We start from the raw sequence: 20702 nt of genomic DNA, 5'->3' as shown, positions 1-20702 counted from the left end.
TGTCTTGGAGAATGTCCCTCTGCACCAGAGAAAAATGAGTATTCAACTTTTGGGAGATGAAAAGACCTAACTATCTATCTTTCTATCTATCTATATCTATATATCTACTAACTCCCTCTCTTCCTTTTCTTCTCTCAAGTAAAGGATATTCTTGTTAGCTGTAGTCTGGTTGATCTATAGAGAGAAGAAAAATCTGAGTCCTGAAATGTCCAACTATTATTGTGTTGCTATCCATGTCTTTCTTCAAGTTTTAAGTATTTTGTTTTAAGCAATTGTTTTAACTATTTTACTGATTCCTAAAATGCATATACACTTAAAAGTGAGAGTTCTTTCTTGAAGTATGGATCCCTAGATCATTAAGAAATAACCTCCATTGTCTCTTATAACTTTCTTTAGTCTGAAGTCGTTGTAGTTTGAGACTAGCATGGCATCCTGGCTTTTTAGAATGGGGGTGGGGCCTGGGGAGGGGATGTTGTTTCCTTGTAAAATTGTTTACCAGTCTTTGATTGTGAGTCTGTGTTTACCCTGACTGTTCAGATATGTTTGTTGCAGGCAGCAGAATGTTGGGTTTAATTTTTGGATCCATCCTCCCATTCTACGTGTTTTATTTGATGTGACATTGACATTATCCCATTGACATTGAGAGAGATTACTGTTATGTTTTTTTTCCATATTTCTGCAGGAGTTTGCTTAGTTTTTCTTATGACCATGGTTTTGAGTTTATGAAGTTTCCGAGTTGCTGTTTGTCTGTGAAGCTGTGTATTGTTCCTTCAAGTATGAATGGAGTCTAGCTGGGTAAAACATTCTTGGTGAGGCAATTATTTCATGGATTTTTTTCTGTATATGCTCACACTGTCTTTGGGCCTGGAGGGTTTTGTCAGATAAACCTTCTGTAAATCTTATTGATGCTCTTTTAGAAGCAATTTCCTTCTTTGATCTTATTGCTTTCAGTATTCTATCTCTATTGTGGACGTCTTTCTGATTAGGATGTGTCTTGGAGTATTTTTATTTGAATTTCTTTTAGCTGGTACCCCTTGGGCCTCCTGGATCTGGGTGCATGCATCTTTCAGCTCTGGGAACTTCTCAGCAATGATGGCTTTGGCAGTTGCTTCTCTATCAGGGTTTTCTTTCTGTCCTTCAGTGATTCTTATGTTTTTGAACTCATCCAAATGTTCTCTTGTCATTCATTGGTTTGTTTTGAGGCTCTTTTCCATCTTCTGCTGTCTGGAGATGTTATCAGCTGTTATTCTGCTGCCCAGGCCTTCCAGTGAGTTTTTCATTTCAGCTACCAGATTTTTCAGATTGGTCATTTCTCTTTGCATTTTCCTCATTTTTTTTTTCAAACCCACTTGCATTTATTGGTGGTGCATTCCATTGTTTCTTTGAGCTCCTTATGCAGTCTTACAGCTCCATTCTAAATTCCTTATCAGAGAGGTTTTACAGGTCATTATTATTGGTTGGGTCATCGGGGCTAGCATCTTCACTCACAAAGCCTGGTGGGTTTCTCTGTTGCTTTATCATTGTGACCTTTGTAGTTTGGATTCTTGGGCTCACAATGCTTTTGTGGTTTTGGTGTAATGTTAGTTGGAGAAGGGTTAATGGACTTTTGGCCTATTGTGATTGTGATGGTCAGGCTGCCCTAGTTAAAGTTCCATAAAAGAGTCTAATTTGTAGTTTATGGCAGAGATTATCTTGCAGCAGCTGCTTGGGAAGCCACACCCACTGGTCCTTTGACCTGTGATTTTAGGTACTCCGTCCTTGCAGCTTGTGGCCCTAGTTTGGTGCCACCGCCAGCCTAGGGCCCACCTTCCCCTGATGGTCTTTGGGTCCTTGCCAATCTGCAATTAGTCATTGCTCTGGAAGCCACTCCCACAGGCCGCCCTTCTTGTTTTCATTTGCATAATATTTGTGACTTTCTTCTCTGTTATATACCACAAGTGCTTAGTTTCCTAGTTTTACATACATCACACACCATATTAATAAAATTTTATAATTTCTATAATTTTATGCTGCTTTTTTTTTGTGGGGGGGGGCAAAATGGTTATGTCTACTAGACTTATTCCTGGCTCTGTACTCAGGGATAACACCTACCCGGTATACCCTGTTATACTCTTTTTATTATGTGACACTGCTTCAATATTCTACTTTTTACTTTCAATTAGCACTTTTTTAAAAAATTTATTTATTTTTAATTAGTGAATCACCATGAGGGTACAGTTACAGATTTATACACTTTTGTGCTTATGCTTCCCTCATACAAAGTTCGGGAACCCATCCCTTCACCAGTGCCCATTCTCCACCACCAGTAAACCCAGCATCCCTCCCACCCTCCCCAATCCCATCTCCCCCCACCCCACCCTGCCACTGTGGCAGGGCATTCCCTTCTGTTCTCTCTCTCTAATTAGCTGTTGTGGTTTGCAATAAAGGTGTTGAGTGGCCACTGTTCTCAATCTCTAGCCCTCATTCAGCCCACAACTCCCTTCCCCCACATGGCCTTCGACTACATTATAGTTGGTGATCCCTTCTCTGAGTTGCCCTTTCCCCAGAATGTGAGGCAAGCCTCCAAGCCATGGAGTCAACCTCCTGGTACTTATTTCTACAATTCTTGGGTGTTAATCTCCCACTCTATTATTCTATATACCATAGATGAGTGCAATCTTTTTATGTCTGTCTTTCTCTTTCTGACTCATTTCACTCAGCATGAAACTTTTCATGCCGATCCACTTAAATACAAAATTCATGACCCCCTTTTTTCTAACAGCTGCATAGTATTCCATTGTATATATGTACCAAAGTTTCCTCAACCAGTCATCTGTTCTAGGGCATTCGGGTTTTTTCCAGATTCTGGCTATTGTAAACAGTCAATTAGCACTTTTTTATATCTTCATAAAATCGTATATGCTTCTAGAGGACAATGAATAAGTTTACATTGGTAAGCTATATACAGGTTAATTTCTGTTGCATCTCTTTTAAGATTTACCAGTGTGCTAGCATAGCAGTTAAATTTGTTGAATAAATAAAGTAGCAGATCTCTATCTCATTCTATTAGTGGGTCAGAGAAAATATATCATTAGGATGTGGTCTTTGTGTATTAATTCATATAATATTATTGCATCAGTACCTGGTGCCTGCAGTAATGTTGCTGTTTTTTTTTTCCCCTGGTCAGCTTATGGAAAAATGCTATTAAAACTGATTTTGGGGTTTCTTGAACATCATTCCACAGGATCTTCCATACACCAGACTCAAAACATTATCAATAAGGTAGAACAGTAAGGAACAATCTATCACAGAATCAAAACAACATCAACAATAGGCATGGAGAGGAAGGAACAATCTCTGGGTGTCTGTTCTTAACACCTTGCCAAATCTACACAATAGATATTGATTAATAATAACAGTGATACTATCTTGGAAGTCAGTTATAAAGCAATAATATAAAATTAAAATGCAATGATAATATTATTTTGTGATAACCTTGTTCTATTTTATTAAGCAATTTAATTATTTAGTGATGATATTCTTTTTTTAGGGAGAGTCACACCAATTGGTGTTCAGGGTAATAATTGAAGTGCCAGGTATCAAACTAGGGTTGACTGTGTGCAAGACAAATACTTTATTTTTTTTTTTTTTGCTTTTTTTTGGGGGGGGTCACACCCAGCGATGCTCAGGGGTTACTCCTGGCTTTGCACTCAGGAATTACTCCTGGCGGTGCTTGGGGGACCATATGGGATGCCGGGGATCGAACCCGGGTCGGCCACGTGCAAGGCAAACGCCCTACCCGCTGTGCTATCACTCGGGCCCCAAGACAAATACTTTAATCACTGCACTATATTTCCAGTCTGATAAACATTTTTTTAAAACTGCTGAAGTGATTTGATCAAGGGTGTATAGATAAACTAATAAGTCAATTTTAATAGAATTCTGAAAGTATGCCTCTGAGTCTTGATTCCCAATGTTTTTTCCCATTGCAAATCCCGCCTGGAAAGGGTTGTCAAGCTATAAATAGCTAATTTAAATAATGTTAAATAGCCCTAAACTTGACACATTGGATTTTTGCATCATCTTATTAATCAGGACAGCCATCTGGCACTACCATGGCTTTCAAAATACTATGGAGAGTGAATGGATTAAGGCAAGGTCATTCTAGGAACTTAAAGAGTGATGATGTACATTTTCCTCTTGTTCCCAAGTCTGTTTTGTGGGAAATGTCAGTAGTAGCCTGATTTACTTCTTATGTTTATATTATTCTTGGTGAAGTGGTACTGAATTGTTCTGGTCTGGTCAAATAGACCTAGTTTAAAGGATATTTTAGTTGTAAGGACTTTTATTAAAAATAGAGCAAGGCAGATATTGCAGTAGAAGTTGTACAGCTGATCTAAATATTTTTCTCTTGCAAAGGGAAGGGTTTTGTATTATTTAAGTAAAACTACCAAGACTTCCCACCTTAGACTAAGAGGAGTCATTGGTAGTGGAGAGATGGCTTTCATTAAACTGGGAAAACAAAGGCAAGGTACCAGAAGAGTTCAGAGAATTCTCATTCTGGGTTTCTAACCAGTAGCATGTAGCTAAAACTGCACTTTGCAGAATAGTTAGAACAAAATATTGTATATAACGTAACAAAGAAATTATTTAAAATATATGCTACACTTCTTTTTTTTTGGGGGGGGGGGCGGTCAGACTGGAGCGATGGCACAGCTGATACGGCGTTTGCCTTGCACATAGCTGACCCGGGTTTGATTCATTCATCCCTCTCGGAGAGCCCAGCAAACTACCTAGAGTATCCTGCCTGCTCAGCAGAGTCTGGCAAGCAACCCATGATGTATTTGATATGCCAAAAACAGTAACAACAAGTCTCACAATGGAGATGTTACTGGTGCCCACTTGAGCAAAAAAAAAAAAAGGGACAGTGCTACAGTGTTTTTGGGTCACACCTGGAGACACTCAGGAGTTACTCCTGGCTTTGCACTCAGGAATCACTCATGGCGCTGCTCAGGGGACCATACGGGATGCTGGAAATCAAAGCAGGGTTGGCCGAGTTCAAGGCGAATGCCCTACCTATTGTGCTATTGCTCCAGTCCCATGCTACACTACTTTTTAAAAACAAATACAAAGTTGTCAATAAGCTTTCTCAAGGATATTAGCCCAAGGATAAAATTATCTTCTCATGACCTTTTCATATCCAAAGAGCTGTGAGGAGCTTGAATGACAGCTCTGCCTGAAATCATCTCAAAAATCACTGGCCCCATGTCTGCCTGAATACTAATAATTTTGGATTCTTATTAACTTTTGGTCAAAAGAAGTTAAAAAAACAAAAAGAAAGAAAAAGGAGATACCTCTCTCCTAAGATTCATTCTCACACAAATAACTTTAATTGCGCTATTAACTCTAGACTCTTAGGCCAATAACAATTAACTTAATAATTGCTTTAATTTACTAAACAATTTAAATGTGTCCCTATACATAAATTTTGCAGAGTATATAAGCACTACAATTTATGAGGTTAAATTATATTTAAGAGGCTAATTAGTGTAATTTGGTTTTTTTAGTATCAAAATTCTAATAAAATATACTTAACAAGGCAACCTAAAGATCATTTGTGCCCAATCCTTCATCATTTCTAAAAGGCTTCCATTCTGAATATTTGTGTCTGAAATATACTGTTTCAGAGAAAGCTGTGAAAATGACAAAAAATGTGTTACATATTTGAGTGTTGGGGGTGGGTAGGGGGTGTTTGTTTTGGGACCACATCCAGCGGTGTTCAGAGCTTACTCCTAACTCCGCACTCCTGGAGGTGCCTAGGATCCTAGAAATATGTGGCGCCAGGAATCAAACCCAGGTTGGCTTTATGTAAGACAAGCACCTACCCTCTATACAATCCCTCCTGCTTCATTATGCTACTTTTAAATATATGTAGCATTTTAGAATTTTTAAAATACCTATCATCAATTTGCAGCTGCACGACATCTTATAGCCTAGTTCTCCCTCTGGGAGAACCTGGCAAGCTACCAAGAGTTTCCTGCCCACATGGGAGAGCCTGGAAAACTCCCCATGGTGTACTCATATGCCAAAACCAGTAACAATGCTGGTCCTCATGCCCCTGATTCTGAAAGAGCCTCCAATGCGGCATCGTTGGGAATGACGAGTAAAGAGAGGCTTCTAAAATCTCTGGGCTAGCAAAACAGATGACTGGTTAAAGAAACTCTGGTTCATCTACACAATGGAATACTATGTAGCCGTCAGAAAACATGAAGTCATGAAATTTGCATATAAATGGATCAACATGGAAAGTATCATGTTGAGTGAAATGAGTCAGAAAGAAAGAGACAGACATATAAAGATTGCACTCACATGTGGAATATGATGTAACTGAGAAGTACAAGTTGGCAATGATGCAACTTCTGGCAGATATCTCTCTGGACTTAGTTACTAAAATACTAAAATACGGAAACCCAAAACCGAGAGGCCGCTAAGTGTGGTCACTCGACTTTATACCTCTTCATCCTCAGCAATGGAAAACAAATTATCTAATGCTTCCTTTTCAGCAGGTTTGACTTTAGGGGAGAGACTCTCCAAACAATAATAGTGAGTTTTGTTGAAATATTGAATGCAATCAAAGTGAAAGTAAAGTGAAATTTATTAGTTACACAGGCGGGGGGGGGGCTAAGGGGGGGCTAGGGGTGTGGGGGGTTAGGGGTGTGGGGGTGCGGGGTGGAGCTATACTGTGATTCTTGGTGGTGGAATATGTGCACTGGTGAAGGGATGGGTATTCGAGCATTGTATAACTGAGATTTAAACCTGAAAACTTTGTAACTTTCCACATGGTGACTCAATAAAAAATTTAAAATTTAAAAAAAAATAAAAAAATAAAATCTCTGGGCTAGGACGAATGGAGACGTTACTGAGACCGTTCGAGAAATTCGACAACCAACTGGATGATGATGATGATGATGATTTGGGATTTATTCAATATTTGTTTATTGGGGACACACCAGATAGTGCTCAAGGCTTATGTTTTTTTGGCTCTGTGTTCAGGTACTGCTCCTGGTGGAGCTTGGGTGATGCACAAGGTATTGGGATCAAACCTGTCTCAGTCTCATGGAAGGCAAGAGCCAGACCCATTGTACTATATTTCCAGTTCCTTGTTCAATCTTTATATAGAAGGTCATTTCCAAGGTCATATATCCAGGACACAGAGGACAAAACTCATTTTCTGGCTCCTAGTTTTCTAAAACATATATTATTTGGGAAAGATTCTACAACTCCTATACATTGATTTAACCAAAAAAGAAAACAGTTTTGAAACAGTTTTTGCATTTCCTCCATTTCTATTAAGTATTAAAAATTCAAGAGGCTTAGAAGGTATAGTTTTAAAAGGAATTAATATATTTTAAGAAATGAAAATTGTTCTCTGTGACAGAGAAAGCTATTTATAATATTAACAGCCAATATTTTTCCTCTTTAACTCAGCAAGTGAGCTGAAGACTCAGATTATTTTGCCAAGTAGTCTGCCTAGAACACAGCTGCGGGGCATGTTGCAGGTTGTCAGGAAATACCCATTTCAAACCTTAAAATTATTGTATTGGCCACTGTTGGAAGCAAAAATTACTCAAAGAAGACTGTTTCTAACACTAAAATTGTCATCATTAGTATGCACTATGTGTGCTTTTGTATATTGTGTTCCTTACAGTGAAAATAAAAGAATTTCGTATTCAAAGTGATTCAAAGTGATCTTGGATGCTTTTTTTTTCTGGCCACCAAATTATTATAGACCTAAAAGATCACCAAGCTGCTTCATAAATTCTGTGAAAATTACTAGAAAACCCATAAAACTAGATTCTCTGTTCATGGCCATATGTTACTGACATGACGAAGTTGCCTGATGTTGTGGTCTTGTTTGTACCTTGTCAGTACTCTTCTGAACTCACCTTGCCATTAACAGAATGCAATTCCTTGTGATTAGAGTTGCTTTGCATTTATAGAATCCACTTTTAGGTGCCAACCATGTGGCTTCACATCAAATCAATTCATGCCACCAGGTTTATTTATTTATTTATTTACTTTTAGTTTTTTTAAAATTTTAATTAGTGAATCACCATGAGGTACAGTTACAAACTTATGAACTTTTATGTTTGCATTTGGTTTACATCCCTCCACCAGTGCCCATTCTCCTCCACCAATGTTCCCAGTATCCCTCCCACCACCCTCATCCCAACCCCCACCACCCCACCCTGCCTCTGCGGCAGGGCATTCCCTCTTATTCTCTCTTCTGTTGGATGTTGTAGTTTGCAATAGAGGTATTGAGCGGCCGTCATGTTTGGTCTATAGTCTACTTTTGGTATGCAGCTTTCAACCCAAGTGGGTCCTCCCAACATTCTCTACTAGGTGTTCCCTTCTCTATCTCTGCTGCCTTTTCGTCCAGCATGTGAGGCCAGTTTCCAAAATGTGGGTCAGACCTCCTTGTTCTTATATCTACTACTTTTGGGTGTTAGTGACCCATTGTGATAATTTATATTCCACATATAAGTGCAATCTTTCTATATCTGTCCCTTCCTTTCTGACTCATTTCACTCAACATGATACTTTCCATGTTGATCCACTTATATGCAAATTTCATGACTTCATCTTTTCTAACAGCTGCATAGTATTCCATTGTGTAGATGTACCAAATTTTTTTTTAACCAGTCATCTGTTTTGGGGCTCTCTGTTTTTTTTTTTTTCCAGATTTTGGCTATTGTAAATAGTGCTGCAATGAACATACAAATGCAGATGTCATTTCTACTATAGCTTTTTGCCTCTCTGGGATATATTCCCAGGAGTGGTATTGCTGGATCAAATGGGAGCTCAATTTCTAATTTTTTGAGAATCGTCCGTATTGTTTTCCAAAAGGGCTAAACCAGTTGGCATTCCCACCAGCAGTGAAGGAGAGTCTCTTTCCCCCCTCATCCGTGCCAAGGCCGGTTGCTTTTGGTTTTTTTGGGGATGTGGGCCAGTCTCTGTGGTGTGAGGTGGTATCTCATTGTTGTTTTGATCTGCATCTCTCTGATGATTAGTGATGTAGAGCATTTTCTCATGTGCCTCTCAGCCATTCGGATTTCTTCCTTGGGAAAGTTTCTGTTCATTTCATCACCCCATTTTTTGATTGGGTTACATGCCACCAGGTTTAAATTGATGGTTACCTATCATAAAAGCATTCTTTTCACTTCTAATTACTTTACATGATTAATTAGGGATACTTAATTGCATTCAGAATAATTTCCCTTTGATTAATTTCAAATGAATTGATCAGAGATCTTAACTATTCCTACAAAATCTTTTGTTTGCATACAATGCAGCACCATCAAAGCAATGCAGGAGCCATGGCCCTGGGTCTCTGGTCCACAGTTCCCAGATTCTTCAAGATATCCAAGAATAAAAATATAGAATAATTAAGATGCTTGTACTCAGACTTGGAAATTAAGATGCTCGTACTCAGAAAAGTTTATTGAAAAGTAGAAGAGTAGAAAATTCTCTAGCTAGGAAGGAGTTTAGTACACGATTAAACTAAGGATATTCATTTTGTGTTTTATAGAAAAACTGGGTTTTTGTGTTTCTATGAAAATATCAGAGAATTTCCATTCATTTCCTAAAGATATTGTATTATTTAGGACCCATTTGTGTTGCAAAGTTTAACATCTTGCATTCTCACTTAGGCAGGTGGGAACTGTTTGCTAATTTAAGAACTTTCAGGTTATATATTTCCCCAGTTATTGCTGTCTTCTGTGAGCCCAGATTCAGTAGCCCTGGATAACTGTGAACTTCTTCATCTTTGAGAGAGCTTAGGAATTTTTAAAATGTATTTTTAAAAGAATGTTTAAAATGTATAAGGGGACACCTAAAATGGAACCGTTCTGCACAGCTGACAAGGAGAAACTGAAGCTTCCTCTTTCAGTAGGAGTCATATACCACCATAGTCATAGGTTCTGGTGAGGTTCTAGAGAAGGGAGATATACAAAGGTGAATATTCCAGAAGTAAGTATCTTATGAACATTTAAAAAACCTGCTTATTACAGACCTCTGGGCACCAGTATACCCCATAGAAAATAATAAAATCTATGTTTAATTTTAATTCTTGAAAAAAAGTGTTATTCTTCTGGTAGTATCATTTTTAGTTTCCTTGAAAATTTATTTATTTTCTTTTTTGATTGAATCACCGTGAAATACAGTTACAAAGCTTTTGTGATTGGGTTTCAGTCATACAATGTTCCAACACCCATCCCTTTACCAGTGCACATTTCCCACCACCAAAATCTCCTGTATCCCTCCTATCACCGCCCCTCCCCCCAACCTGCCTCTATGGAGGGCGCTTTTCTTGTCTCCTTTCTCTCTCTCTCTTTTTCTCTCTCTTGTTGTGGACATTATGGTTTGCAATGCAAATACTGAGAAGCCATCATGTTTGGTTCTTTACCCACTTTCAGCACACATCTGCCATTCAGAGTGATCCCTTCTAATCATCATTGTCATAGTGGTGCCTTCCCTATTCCAACTGCCCTCTCCTCCAGCAATTGAGGGAAGCTGCCAACCATCTACCATTCTTCCTGACCCTCATTTCTACTGTCCATGGGTGTTTGTCTCATACTACGTTTAAAAAAATATATTCCACAAATAAGTGCAGTCATTCTGACTTATTTCACTCAACGTGTTACTTTCCATGTTCGTTCATTTGTAAGTGAATTCATTAACTTCTTTCTAATGGCTGTATGGTATTCCATTTTGTAGATATGCTATAGTTTCTTTAACCACTGTGCTATTCTCAGGCATTCAGTTTGTTTCCAGATTCTGGCTATTTTAAACAGTGCTGGAAAAAATAAAGAAGTGCAGATGGCATTTCTACTGTGTGTTTTTTGCGTCTTGGGATAAAATTATATTCCCAGAAGTGGTATTTCTGGATCATATGGAAGGTCAATTTCTAGTTTTTTTGAGGAATGCCCATAGTTTTCCAAAAGACTGAACCAGTTGGCATTCTCACCAACAATAAATGAGAGTAAATTTCTCTCCTCATCTGCACCAGCACTGGCTTTTCTTATTCTTTTTGATGTGTGCCAGTCTCTATGGTGTAAGATTATATATCTCATTTTTCATTTTTAAACAATTTTTTAGTGAATTACCATGATGTACAGTTACAGACTTAGAAACTTCTGTGATTTTGTTTCAGTCATAAAATGATCAAGTACCCATCCCTCCACCAGTGCATATTTTCCACCACCAATGTTCCCAGTATCCCTCCCGCCACCCCCCTACCCCATCCCCTCCACCTGCTTCTGTGGCAGGCACATTCTCGTTTACTCTCTCTCTCTCTCTCTCTCTCTCTGTCTTTCTCTCTCCTTTTGGGTGTTATGGTTTGCAATGCAGGTAGTAAGTGGCCAACATGTGTGGTCTATAGTCTACTTTCACCACACATCTCCCATCCCAAGCGAGCCCTCCAAGCATCATTCATTGTTGTTTTTATTTGCATCTCTGATGATTAGCAGTGTAGAGCAATTTTTCATGTGTTTTTGGTCATTTGTAGGTCTTCTTTGAGGAAATTTCTGTTCATTTCTTCTCCCCCAATTTTTTTATGGAGTCGGAGATATTTTTCTTGTAAAGTTCTACCAGTGCCTTCTATATCTTGATATTAACCCCTTATCAGATGGGTATTCAGTAAATAATTTTTCCCATTCTTTTGCTGTCATTGTATCTTGGTCACAATTTCTTTTGAGGTGCAGCAGATCCTTCTTAGTTTAATGTAGTCTTATTTGTTTTTATTTGCTTCTACTTCCTTGCTCAGTGGTATTTCATCTTTAAAGATACCTTTAGCTTCAGTGTCATGAAGGATTCTGTCAATGTTTTTCTCCATGTGCTGTATGAATTCAGGTCTGGTATTGAGGGTTTTAATCCATTTTTATCTAGACACTTGTGCCTGGTGTTAGACAGAGGTCTGAGTTCATTTTTTTGCATGTAACTGTCCAGTTTTCCCAGCACCACTTGCTCAAGAGGCTTTTCTTGCTCCACTTCACATTCTTTTTTTTTAAATTAATTTATTTTTTAATTAGTGAGTCACAGTGAGGAGTGAGGGTACAGTTACAGATTCACACATTTTTGTTCTTGTTTTTCCCTCATGCAATGTTTAAGATCCCATCCCTCCACCAGTGTCCATTCTCCACCACCAATGAACCCAGTATCCCTCCCACCCCCCAGTTCCATCCCCCCGCCCCACCCAGCCTCTGTGGTGAGGCATTCCAATTTGATATCTCTCTTTCCTTTTGGGTGTTGTGGCCTGAAATAGGGGTATTGAGTGGTCATCCTGTTCAGTCTCTAGTCTACTTTCAGCACGCATCTCCCTTCCCGTGCAGGATCTCCAGTCCCATATTACTTGGTGTTCCCTTCTCTGTCTGGGATGACTTTCCCCTCGCGTGTGAGGCCACTTTTCAAGCTATGGAGCCAACATCCTGGTAATATATACTGCCATTCTTGGGTATTAGTCTCATACTCTGTTGTTCTATATTCCACAGATGAGTGCTGCGATCTTTCTATGTCTGTCCTTCTCTTTCTGGCTCATTTCACTTAGCATGATACTTTCCATGCTGATCCGCTTATATGCAAAGTTCATGACTTCATCATTTCTGACAGCTTCATAGTATTCCATTGTATATATGTACCAAAGTTTCTTTAACCAGTCGTCTGTTCTCGGGCACTCAGGTTTTTTCCAGATTCTGGCTATTGTAAATAGTGCTGCGATGAACATATAAGTGCGGATGTAATTTCGACTATACTTATTTGTTTCTCCTGGATATATTCCCAGAAGTGGTATTGCTGGATCAAATGGGAGCTCAATTTCTAATTTTTTGAGAATAGTCCATATTGTTTTCCAAAGGGACTGGACCATTTGGCATTCCCAACAGCAGTGTAGAAGGGTCCCCTTCTCCCCACATCCTCTCCAACAACGATTGCTTTTGTTCTTTTGGATGTGTGCCATTCTCTGTGGTGTGAGGTGGTATCTCATGGTTGTTTTGATTTGCATCTCCCTGATGATTAGTGATGCAGAGCATTTTTTCATATGCCTTTTGGCCATTCGTATCTCTTCCTTGGAAAGGTTTCTGTTCATTTCTTCGGTCCATTTTCTGATGGAGTTGGATGTTTTCTTCTTGTAGAGTTCAACCAGTGCTTTATATACCCTTGATATCAAACCTTTATCAGATGGGTATTGGGTGAATATCCTTTCCCATTCTGTAGATTGCCTTTGAATTCTGGTCACTGTGTTTTTTGCGGTGCAGAAGCTTTTTAGTTTAATATAGTCCCATTTGTTTATCTCTGTTTCTACTTGATTGCTTAATTCCGTGTCATTTTTGAAGATACCTTTAGCTTCTATATCATGAAGGGTTTTGCCGACCTTGTCTTCGAGGTACCTTATGGATTGTGGTCTGATGTTGAGGTCTTTAATCCATTTTGATCTGATTTTTGTGCATGGTGTTAGGTCAAGGTCTAAGTCCATTCTTTTGCATGTGGTTGTCCTCCACTTCGCATTTCTTGATCCTTTATCAAAGATTAAATATATTCAATTTTATTCCATTGGTCTGCAGGTATATGTCTATTTCAATGCAACACTCTTTTAATTACTACTGCATTGTAGTACAGTTGAAGTTGCGGAAGGTGATACCTCTCATCGTTTTCCCAAGGATTGCTTTAGATATTCATGGAAAGTTACTGTTCCATATGAATTATCCGGAGTTTTTTGTATATTTCTTTGAAAAATGTCATGGGTACCCTTATAGGGACCACATTGAACCTGTCTAATGCTTTGGGGAGTATTGCCATTTAGAGGATATTAATCTTTTTGGTCCATGAGCAAGTATGTGTCTTCATTTCCTCGTGCTCTCTTTTATTTCCCGAAGTACTGTTTTGTTGTTTTCTTTGTAAAAGTCCTTCACCTCTTTAGTTAAATTGATTCCCAGGCACTGAGAATTATTACAGAATTTTTAATATATATATCTCTTTATTCTCTTTTATTGTTTGTATGTAGGAAAGCCATTGATTGGGGGGGTATTGATTTTGAAATTTGCAACTTTACTGTACAAACCTATTGTTTATAGGAGCTTTTTTGATAGGGTCTTGAGGATATTCTATATATACAATTGTCATCTACAAATAGTGAAAACTTGACTTCTTTATCTATCTGGATGCCCTTGGTATATTTTTCTTCCCTAACTGCTATAGCAAGTACTTCAAGTACTATATTGAATACAAATGGTGAGAGTGGGCAACCTTGTCTTTTCCCCAATCTTAGAGTGACGGCTTTTAGTTTTCCCCCATTGAGAATACTGCTTGCTGTGGGCTTGTGGTAGATGACTTTGACAGTACTGAGGAAAATTCCTTCAACTCCCATTTTGTTGAGAGTGATTATTATAAATGAGTGCGGGATCTTGTCAAATGCTCTCTGCATCTATTGATAATATCATCTGGTCTTTATCCCTTCTTTTACTGAATGGTTTATTATGTTGATTGACTTGCAAGTCTTAAATCATCCTTGCACTTTGGTACCTGCATCTGTTGAGGTGCAGAAGCTTCTTAGTTTAAGGTAGTCTCACTTATTTATCTCTGTTTTCACTTGCTTGGCCAGTAGCGTGTCATCTTTAAAGATACCGTTGGCTACAATATTGTGGAGGGTTTTGCCGACCTTGTCTCCTATGTACCTTGGGGATTCTGGTCTGATGTTGAGGTATTTAATCCATTTTAATCTGACTTTTGTACATGGTGATAGGTGGAAATCTCAGTCCATATTTTTTGCATATAGCTGTCCAGTTTTGACAGCACAATTTGTTAAACATGCTTTCCTTGCTCCACTTTACCTTTCTTGCTCCCTTATCAAAGATTAGATGATCATGTATTTGGTGGTGTGTGTCAGAATATTCAACCCTGTTCCATTGGTCTGCGTCTCTGCCTTTGTTCCAGTACCATGCTGTTTTAATTACTACCGCTTTGTAATATAGTTTGAAGTTGGGGAGGTTGATTCCTCCCATTTTCTTTTTCCCAAGAATTGCTTTAGCTATTCGTGGGGGCTTATTGTTCCATGTGAATTTCAGGAGCGCTTGCTCCATTTCTTTGAAGAATGTTAAGGGTATCCTTATAGGGATCACATTGAATTTGTACAAAGCTTTGGGGAATATTGCCATTTTGATAATATCAATTCTTCCAATCCATGAGCAGGGGATATCTTTCCATTTCCTCGTGTCCTTTTTTATTTCCTGAAGTACTGTTTTGTAGTTTTCATTATACAAATCCTTTACCTCCTTAGTTAAGTTTATTCTGAGGTATTTGATCATTTGAGGCACAATTGTGAATGGGATTACTTTTATCATGTCGCTTTCTTCTCTCTCATTATTTGCGTATAGGAAAGCCATGAACTTTTGGGTGTTGATTTTATAACCTGCAACTTTACTATACAAGTCTATTGTTTCTAAGAGTTTCTTGGTAGAGATTTTAGGGTTCTCTAAGTATAGTATCATATTGTCAGCAAATAGTGAGAGCTTGATTTCTTCCTTTCCTACCTGAATTCCCTTGATATCTTTTTTCTTGCCTAACCGCTGTATCTGCAAGTACTTCCAGTGCTATATTGAATAGGAGAGGAGAAACTGAGCATCCTTGTCTCGTCCCTGATCTTAGAGGGAAGGCTCTTAGTTTCTCCCCATTGAGGATGATGCTTTCCATAGGCTTGTGGTAGATGGCTTTTTTTCTATATATATATTTTTATGATTGTGCATATTTTATTTTATTTTATTTTTTAATTTATTTATTTTTAATTAGTGAATCACCGTGAGGGTACAGTTACAGATTAACACATTTTTCTGCTCATGTTTCCCTCATACAAAGTTCGAAAACCCATCCCTTCACCAGTGCCCATTCTCCACCACAAATAAACCCAGCATCCCTCCCATACTCCCCAATCCCATCTCCCCCCACCCCACCCTGCCATTGTGGCAGGGTATTCCCTTTTGTTCTCTCTCTCTAATTAGGTGTTGTGGTTTGCAATAAAGGTGTTGAGTGGCCATTGTGTTCAGTCTCTAGTCTACATTAGGCACGCATCACCCTTCCCCCGCATGGACTCTGAGAACATTTTACTTGGTGTTCCCTTCTCTATCTGAGTTGCCCTCTCCCCAGAATGTGAGGCCAGCCTCCAAGCCATGGAGTCAACCTCCTGGTACTTATTTCTACTATTCTTGGGTGTTAGTATCCTACTCTGTTATTCTATATTCCACAGATGAGTGCAATCTTTCTATGTCTGTCTCTCTCTTTCTGATTCATTTCACTTAGTATGATACTTTTTATGCTGATCCACTTATATGCAAAATTCATGACCTCATTTTTTCTAACAGCTGCATAGTATTCCATTGTATAGATGTACCAAAGTTTCTTCAACCAGTCATCTGTTCTAGGGCACTCGGGTTTTTTCCAGATTCTGGCTATTGTAAACAGTGCTGCGATGAACATATAAGTGCAGATGTCATTTCGACTATACTTTTTTGTTTCTCTGAGATGTATTCCCAGCAGTGGTATTGCTGGGTCAAATAGGAGTTCAATTTCTAATTTTTTGAGAATCGTCCATATTGTTTTCCAAAAGGGATGAACCAGTCGAAATTCCCAAAAAATATGGAACACTTCACGAATTTGCGTGTCATCCTTGCTCAGGGGCCATGCTAATCTTCTCTGTATCGTTCCAATTTTAGTATATGTGCTGCCGAAGAGAGCACTTGTGGTAGATGGCTTTAACTATATTGAGGAAAGTCCCTTCTATACCCATTTTGGCGAGAGTTTTCATCATAAATGGGTGCTGGATCTTTTGAAATGCTTTCTCTGCATCTATTGATATGATCATATGGTTGTTATCTTTTCTTTTGTTGATATGATGGATTATGTTGAATGATTTCCGAATGTTAAATCATCCTTGCATCCCCGGGATGAATCCCACTTGGTTGTGGGGAAAGGATATTTTCCCAATACCCATCGAATAAGGGGTTGATATCAAGGATATACAAGGCACTGGTTGAACTCCAAAAGAAGAAAACTGCCGACCTGATAAAAAAAATGGGGTGATGAAATGAACAGAAACTTCTCCAAAGAAGAAATCTGAATGGCTGAGAGGCACACGAGAAAATGTTCAACGTCACTAATCATCAGGGAGATGCAGATCAAAACAACAATGAGATGCCATCTCACAGCACAGAAACTGACCCATATCCAAAAAAGCAAAAGCAATCGGTGTTGGCACGAATGATGGGATTAAGGGACTCTTCTTCACTGCTGGTGGGAATGCTGACTTGTTCAGAGTGCCCAAAAACAGATGACTGGTTAAAGAAACTTTGGTACATGTACACAATGGAATTCTATGCAGCTGTTAGAAAAGATCAAGTCATGAAATTTGCATATAAGTGGATCAACGTGGAAAGTATCATGTTGAGTGAAATGAGTCAGAAAGAAAAAGACAGACATAGAAAGGTCACACTCATATGTGGAATATAAAGAAACAAAGAGGTATGAGCTTGCAATGATGCAACTTCTGGCAGAAATTTCTCTGGATTTAGTTACTAAAATACTAAAATACAGAAATCCAAAATCTTGTGGCCGCTACGACCTCATATCTCTTCATTCTCAGCAATGGAAAACAAATTATCAAATGCTTCTTTTCCAGCAGGTTCCACTTTGGGGAGGGGGGAACTGCAAACAATAATAATGAGTTTTTTGTTGAAATATTGAATGTAATCAAAGTAAAGAGAAAGTAAAGTGAAATTCATCAACTACATAGGCGGGGTGGGGGGCTGGAGGGATGGGGGGTGTGGGGGGAGGTTTACTGTTGTTCTTGGTGGTGGAATTTGTGCACTGGTGAAGGGATGGGTGTTCAAGCATTGTGTAACTGAGACTTAAGCCTGAAAGCTTTGTACCTTTCCACATGGTGATTCAATAAAAGAAATAAATTTTAAAAAATCATCCTTGCATCCGCAGGATGAATCCCACATGGTTATGTGTATAATCTTTTTGATGAGTTGTTGGATTTCATTTCCTAGTATTTTGTTAACAATCTTTACCTCCATGTTCATCAGGTTTATCGGCCTTTAATTCTCTTTTATTTGGTATCTCTGTTTGCTTTTAATATTTGAGTGGTATCTGCCCCATAAGAAATTGTTCAATTTCCTGGAACGCCTGAAAAGAATTATGAGTAGGTCCTCTTTCAAGGTTTGGAAGAATTCACTAATGAATCCATCTAAACTGGAGGTTTTGCTTTGGGGAGATTTTTGATTACCATTTCAATTTCCTTTACAGTGATACATCTTTTATGTTTTTTAGGGTTCTCCTCCCTTTCTATGTCAGTATTCCTAGTGGTTTATCAATCTTGTTTATTTTCTCAAAGAACCAGCTCTTGTTTTTGTTAGCCTTTTGTTTTTTGGGGGAGTACCGGCTCTTAATTTCTTCTCTATGTTTTATTGCTTCTTTCCTCCTGCCTGACTTGGACTCCTTTAGTTTGTAATTTTCCAACATCTTAAACTGTGAGGTAAAATTATTTATGTGGACTCTTTCTTCATTCCTGATTAATGCTTGCAGAGCTATAAACTTTCCTCTTAACACTGATCTTGCTGTGTCCCACAAGTTCTTGTAGCTTGTCTTCATTCTCATTTGTTTCCAGAATCGTTTGATTTCCTCTTTTACTTTCACTCTAACCCACTGGTAATTCAGTGAGCTGTTTAATTTCCAGGTGTTTGATTTGATTCTCCATTTCTCTGTATGTGATGCACTTAAACTTTCAGTGCATCATGGTCTGAAAGAATTGTTGATATAATTTCTATCCTCTTAATATTACAGAGGTGTGTTTTGTGGTCCAGTGTATGGTCTATCATGGAGAATGTTCCCTATGCACTGGAGAAGAATGTGTATTTAATTTTTTTGTGGATGAAATATTTTCTATATATCTACTACCCCCATCTCTTCCATTTCTTCCCCTCAAAAAAAGTGCATCCTTGATGAGCTTTAGTCTGGTTGATCTATCAAGAGGTGATGAAGTGGTGTAAAATCTCCAACTATTATTGTGTTGCTATCAATGTCTTTCTTCAAGTCTATGAGCACTTTTTTAAAAGTATTTTGCTGTTCCCTCATTAAGTGCATATACATTTAGGAGTGTGAGTTCTTCCTGATGTACAGATCCCTTAACCATTAAGAAATGACCTTTGGGATTGGAGCAATAGCACAGCGGGTAGGGCATTTGCCTTGCACGTGGCTGACCCGGGTTCGATTATGCATCCCATATGGTCCCCGGAACACTGCCAGGGGTAATTCCTGAGTGCAGAGCCAGGAGTAACCCCTGTGCATCGTCAGGTGTGACCTTAAAACAAACAAACAAAAAGAAATGACCTTCACTGTCTTTTATAACCTTCTTCCATCTGAACTTTATGTGTTCTGATACTATTACGGCAACCACAACATTTTTGAAGGAGTTATTTTCTTGTAGAAGCATTTTCAATCCTTTGACAGTGAGTCTGTGTTTCTTGCAGGCAGCAGAATGTTGGATTCAATTTCCAATTCTGCCACTCTGTATATTTTAATTGGTGCATTTAACCCATTGACATTGAGAGTTATTATTGTCATGATGTTTTCTATATTTCTGCAGGAGTTTGGTGTGTTTGAGGGGCTTGTCTTCTCTTAAAGTAGGCTCTTTAGTTTTTCTTATAATATGATTTTGAGTTTATGAATTTTCTGAGTTCTTGTTTGCCTACAAAGCTGGCAAACTTTGTATTTTTCCTTCAAGTATGAATGAGAGTCTAGCTGGGTAAAATATATCCTTGTGAGGCATTCATTTCATTAACTATCTTTTTCACTATATTCCCCACTGTCTTCAGGTCCTGAGAATTTTGTCAGCTAAGTATGCTGTAAATGACAAGGATGCTCTTTTATAAGTAATTCCCTTCATTGATCTTGCTTCTTTTACTTTTTTATCTCTATCTGTGGTTTTCATCATTCTGTTTAGGTTGTTACTTAGAATATTTTTATTTGGATTTCTTTTAGCTGGTACCTTTCATGCCTCCTGAAATTGGGTACATGTGCTCTTCGGTTCTGGGAATGATGGCTTTGACAGTTGCCTCTTCATTGGGTTTTCTTTCTGTCCCTCTGGGACTCAATTGATTCTTATGTAATTCTTCTTGACTTCATCTAGATTTTCTTTTGATATCTGTTGGTTTATTTTGAGGCTCTTTTCCATCTTCTGCTGTTGTCTGGAGATTCTCTGCACCTCATCTTGGAGCTCACTGATTCTTCCAGTGAGTTTATTTCACCTACAAGTTTTACAGATGTCATTTCTCCTTGTGTTTTCCTCATTTCTGCTCTCATATCCTTTTTTATTTTATTGGCATTACTTCTTTGAGCTCCTGATGCATCCTTAATAGCTCCATTCTAAATTCCTTACCCCGTAGATTATATAGTTCATGACGTGTGTTTGGTTCATTAGTCTAGTGACTTCACTCACTAAACCTAGTGAGTTTCTGCATTGTTTTACCATTGTAACCGGTGCAGTTTAGATTGTTTCTCATGTGTCATTGTGTGATTAGGCCCCTGAAGTTAGGCTGAATTTGTATGTTAATGAACTATGGAGAGGTAAAGAAATGCAAAGCCTGGGTTCACTAGTAGCTCTCATATAGGATATAGATGGA

At 38.5% G+C, this 20702-nt stretch overlaps 1 non-coding gene across 1 annotated transcript; it reads right to left on the bottom strand.

Annotated features, from left to right (window-relative positions):
• Positions 1-16653: 16653 nt before the first annotated feature.
• On the bottom strand, positions 16654-16760 carry LOC129402772 (U6 spliceosomal RNA). The gene has a single exon (XR_008628816.1). It is a non-coding gene; the product is annotated as a U6 spliceosomal RNA (small nuclear RNA).
• Between the last annotated feature and the right edge of the window lie 3942 nt (positions 16761-20702).

This window comes from Sorex araneus, chromosome 2 (assembly GCF_027595985.1).
Source record: "Sorex araneus isolate mSorAra2 chromosome 2, mSorAra2.pri, whole genome shotgun sequence".
NCBI lineage: Eukaryota > Metazoa > Chordata > Mammalia > Eulipotyphla > Soricidae > Sorex > Sorex araneus.
This window is presented reverse-complemented; position numbering and strand designations above follow the sequence as displayed.